Genomic DNA, 6,000 nt, shown 5'->3' with positions numbered 1-6,000 from the left:
GGTTAAGTCGGGAGTTTGTCACCCGAAACCGATTGACCATTAGTGAAAACCCACCAACTCGGGTTATATCAATTTGGGTCTATTTTTAATTTGGTTTGTTTGTTCAAAATATTTAAACTTAAAAATTAAATTTAAATTTAATAAATTACAGTGATATTATTAAAAAATAAGTTAAAAAAAAATAAATTTATTATATAAAATATTTTAGACTAATTAAGAAATATGGGAATTTTCCCACTTTCCCGTATGATCGGGTCAGTTCAGTTTTGGTCGGTTTACAAATGGCCAAATCGAAATTAACCTAACTTAGTCGAGTTAGAAAATTGCTAAACCAAAGCCGATCGGAAATACTAGAAAATTGACCAACTTATGCACTCCTATGTATTTCTATTGTTTAACTTTTGCTTAACAAAGGCTGTGCATCACACGTGTCCCACTGGTATATATAATTCAAGTCTAGATTCTCTCTCTCTCTCTCTCTCTCTCTCTCTCTCTCTCTCTCTCTCTCTCTCTCTCTCTCTCTCTCTCTCTCTCTCACTCAGTTCCCAATAAACTAAATAATCTCCCTTCCTAAAATTTCTCCTAAACTACCTCTCCCACCTAAAACATCTCCTTATCTATGCCATAATAAACCATCTAATTCTAACACCTCTTTCCCACCCTATTTGTCTATTCCTATTTCTATATCTCTCTACCTTCTAAAAACATGCATTTAATTTTTCATCAATGTATTAAACTATTAATGTTTAATTCAAACTTTTTTTTAAATCAATTTAACTTAAAACTTAAACAATGAAATAAGATGAGTAAATATGTAAAATAATAATAAGAGAAAAAATAAATAATACAATAGTACAAATAATAAAAATAAAGTAATAAAATTAAATAAATAATTAAAAATATTATTATGATTTAAATAATATTCTTATGTTGTCATTATAAAGTAATAAATTTTAATTTCAATTTAAAAATGACTAACATAATAGAAAATTCAAAATAAGTTACTAATTTTATTTTTAATAATAATAATTGTTAAAATTAATTAAAATAATGTACTTAATTTATAATAAAAATTCTAACTTTATTAAAATTTTAAACAACAATAAACTTAGCATAATATCATAACTTAAATTATGCATCAATAACAATTTACTAAAAAAATAAAATCTAATAAAAATAAAAATTATTAATTTAAAGTAATTTTAATTTTAAATTAACAAAAATAAATACAAAAAATCCGATTAAGTATAGGTTTGCCTTCACCCTACCTAGGCCCCTAATTTTGCCACATCAGTCGTTCTTAGCTTCTGGCTGCATCACTTTGCATCCCATTTCACCACTATAAAAAGGAAAAAACTTCCCAAAAATTAAACATATTGGATAATTAAAATAATTAAAAAAATTAAAACAATTAAAATATCAATTTATTTTGATATTTTTAGTAATTAATTATTTATAAATACATTAGTTTTAAAAATTAATTAATTTATTTATTAAGATTATTACTGAATTTATTACTCAAATAAGTATCATTAATTAATTATTTATTTATCATTAGTGACAATTATAGAAACAATTACTATTCAATGCTTATAGAAATAATTTAGAGTTAATAATTAATGAAAAGTAATGATATTTACTTAAGATTAATGATAGTTGTCATAAACCTTTGGATAAAATTTGTTGATGAAAAATGCAAAATTTTCCAATAAAATGTAGAATTTTCTGAATATCATAGATATTTTGAAGAAAATGCATGTAGTTGAAATAAAACATATAGTAATTCTCATAATTGTCAACAAATATGCATAATATGCATTTATACATTAATGACTATTAAATATATTATTTAAGTGATTTTTTTTGTTTTTTTTTTTAATACAGTTTTTGTGTCTACCTTAAGCTCTGTGTCATCATTGACAAGTAAGTCACATTTGAAACTTTTTTTTTTTTTGATATTGTACATTTTTTTTTATCATGCAACATATGTTTTTATTGGACTTCAATGTTATGCATAATATGCATTTATACATTAATGACTACTAAATATATTATTTAAGTGATTTTTTTTGTTTTTTTTTTCATACAGTTTTTGTGTCTACCTTAAGCTCTGTGTCATCATTGACAAGTCACATTTGAAACTTTTTTTTTTTTGATATTGTACATTTTTTTTTATCATGCAACATATGTTTTTATTGGACTTCAATGTCATAAATTTCTTTTTGTTTCATATGATGTTTATTTTTATTGATTATGAAAGCCAAATATTACTGTTTTTATATGTTTGTACCATGTGAAAAAGACAAATTAAGTTTGAGAGGAAGGTTAAGTTGATGGCTAGGACTCAAAAGGTCCAAAGCATGGTGGTGGTGCAGGGAAGAGATGTGGTCTTTGTCAAGCAAAATCTTCTTTTTTGTTTATTATAGTTATATCTAGAAGTATTGAACTCAATAACCATTTTTATTTAGATTGGTATTTTCTTCAACAATACCAAGCATGTGAATGAAAACTGAAGACTAGTTTTTGGTTAAGCAAAGAAAAATTGCTTAATAGCTTAATTAACTAAGTAACTGTAATAACTTAATTTATTAGGCAATACTCAATTATCCATATGGTATACACAACAGGGTGTGAGTTAAACAATGTCCTTTGCAGGCACTAAATAATTTTATTATAATTATTAATTTACAAGTTCCTTAAAAAAATCAAAGTTAAGCAATAAAACTTTAGCACATATTACATTAACAAAATTCACTTAATAATATTATAACAATTCTAATTAATTATAATTTGGGTAAATTTAGATTACTTATAATTATTTCAAATAATTTTGATTAAAATAATGGCATTAATAAAATATATATTCAAACGTTAAAATTTAAGAAGTTTTAAAATATTAATAAAAACTTTAATTTTATTAATAATTAATAAAAATTAACAAAGCTCATCTAACCAAAGAATAATACTTGGATTGACTCAAACCACCACAACCCAACTGGAAATGTCATAAGACTCCTTTTTGCTTCAATTTCTCCTAATAAAAACAATACTTAAAATGCTCTTATGCTTCAATTTTAATCCTCTTCGTCATCGTATTGGATAGTGACTTTCCCATGCATTGCACAGGGCCTACTAGTATTATATAAACATATATTTTTGGTGTCATATATAATAAATAACATAATATAAAATAAAATATCTATATATGGGCCAGGTTAGGCCCAAGCCCAAAAGTTTCCAGACTGGGGTGGGCTGGTCTAAAAATGATTACACTCACAAAGAATGATTGTATTCTATCAGCTTTATTGTTAGAGGGTTCTCATTTTTTAATAGTTTTAAGATTAGGACAGCGTCAAGTGTCTTGTCTTGTCAAGGAGGAAGATGTGGTATAGCCAAATCAAATTAATTCACATGTGCTCATATCAAATCAAATCAACTGTGTTGTATTTATATCAAATTAAACCAATCCATATCAAATTAAATCACCACATATCAAATGAATCTTGGTGTGCCCATATCAAATTAAAACAACCCTAGTATAGTCATATAAAATTAAATCAATCCATATCAAATTAAATCACCACATATCAAATGAATCTTGGTGTGCCCATATCAAATTAAAACAACCCTAGTATAGTCATATAAAATTAAATCAGCCATGATGTATCCCCATATCAAATTAAATCAATCATGGTGTGCCTATATCAAATTAAATCACCATATATCAAATGAATTTAAATCAATCTTGGTGTGCCCATATCAAATTAAAACAACCCTAGTGTAGTCATATAAAATTAAATCAGCCATAATGTACCCCATATCAAATTAAATCAACTGTGGTGTAGTACGACCAAACAAAGCCCTGATTTTTGTTGAAATGTTGGCCAAGATTTATTGTATTAATTGAATGGCCAAGAGAAGTTGAAATCTTGGTACAACATTTAGAGGGCCAAAACGAACTTGTTGCTCTAAGGAGAGCCCTGGTACAGTGGTACCCATTAAACAATGCTTTGACATATACCAACTCCATGTGGCCTGTGGAGCCCTGGTTTTTGTTTCTTTTCTTTACTTTGTTGTTTTTCCTTTCCCTCCTTGTTCTTTACTTTGTTGTTTTTCCTTTCCCTCCTTGTTTGGTGGGAAAAGACTTTGTGAGTTATAATGCTGAACGTGACTAAGATAACTTTTTTGCTAGGTGAAGAATAAAATAGTATTATTTTTCTTAACACCACATGGGTGGAGTATTGCCCTTTTCGTAGTGAGTCTACTCACTGAGAAAAAAAGTAGAGCCTTCAATTTTGAGACAGCAGAGCGTGAAGATCATGTAAGGACAGCAAAGCATAGGATTCATCCAGAAACCATTTTGTTGGATACCTCTCTTTCTTCATTGTAACATGATTACATGACCAAAAGAGCTTCAGGATTTATAGTCGTTTCTAGAGTCTTTTTTTTTTTTTTTTTTAAGCCAACTCTCCTAAAGATTGCTTTCTTTTTCTCTAAAGATTCTCTTGTGCTTTTCTTTTTGACAGGCAAGAGATTCTGCTTTCACTAAGGCAGTAAGGCTGCATTAGTTTGTCTCTGGCAAGAAAGTGAATGAATGGAAGAGAAAGGGAATCAAAAGAAAAGAAGAAATTCAATTTGACTTATAATTTTGAGTTGTGGAAGATCTGGGTAGGCAAAAAGCTTGTCAAATTTTGGAAGATATGAGGATGGTCTTGATGAAGCATTATTGCGATGAATGAATCAGTCCTGCTTTCCCATCCCAGAAAAGAGAAAGAAGGAAAAATGAAACGAAAGGCCAACAGAAACAGACCCCCTGGCAAGACAGATGAATGGAAATGGTGCCACTAGTGCAAACAAAGGCAAATCACTGTCACTGCTGACTTATGCTGTCATGCCCAACCAAGCCAAAGGGAGCAACCGAATATCAAGCACATGGAGTTTGTGCCCCACATAAGGAATCCGGAGGTTTCCGAGCTAGATTTCTTTTGAACAAAACCACTGAACAAATGTGTGTTTGTTAAATGAGGGAAGGAGGTCTCTATCTGAACCAGAGACGAACCAGTTCAATTTTGATTTTTTTTTTTGGTATTTGGTGTTATGCATCATTAATAATTTCTTCTTGATCCCTTTTTTTTCCCAAAGTATTGATTGCAGGATTTAATTTCACGTCAACGCAAGAACAAACCAGCTAATACACCAACGAGCCAACGGTGCGTTGGTTCTTAACTGCTCCTTCTTGCCCTACAACCCTATGTGGGATTTGTACACTTAAACGTATATCTCAGCATTCTCCACTTACCACCCTAGCTGCTCCTTCTTGCCCTACAACCCATATTGCTCCATTCCATTCCCACTTTGGGTAGAGGTAGTGCCAACTTTGAGATGAAGAAATGTGAACCAATTGGAAGATGGTTTACATGCTGATTGGCTCTCACCACGAATGGTTTATCTGGAATTTCTTAGAACAAGCTTCTCTGGATAATTAATTCTAAATTTCAACACCTCACTCCTTGCAATTTATGACCAAATCAAATACTTTCTTTTTCCTTGACAACAGTAGTTGCAATACTTGTTCAATAGAAATAAACAGGGCCATGCACAGTGGGTTTACAGGACTGATTTGGACTCCTATGGGCAGAAGCAGTGAATTTCCGCTTGGTAAAGGCCGAAAAGCATGCGCACCTCTGGGGAAGCAAACAAAATCTAGTACTGTTTTGGTAAACACGTGGGCCTTTCTGGGGTGTTCATTTTTATGGTTTTTAGTGGGCTGTAATAGCCCACAAATCCTTATATGTTTCGCATGGATACATAGCCTACACATTGAGAAGAACATCTCTCTCTTATCCTTTGTCCTCATTGCATGTTGTGCACGTGATAGAGAAAGGGTACACGTGAGGTTCATTGGTCATGCACTTCCTTCATTTTAAAGAGATGCGGGACGGGATGAGTCATGAGCACCTCAACTCTTGAGGAAGGTATTCCATTTCCATGTAGTAGAAT

This window comes from Nelumbo lutea, chromosome 1, assembly GCF_056320005.1.
Source record: "Nelumbo lutea isolate HS-2025 chromosome 1, American lotus-T2T, whole genome shotgun sequence".
NCBI lineage: Eukaryota > Viridiplantae > Streptophyta > Magnoliopsida > Proteales > Nelumbonaceae > Nelumbo > Nelumbo lutea.
This window is presented reverse-complemented; position numbering follows the sequence as displayed.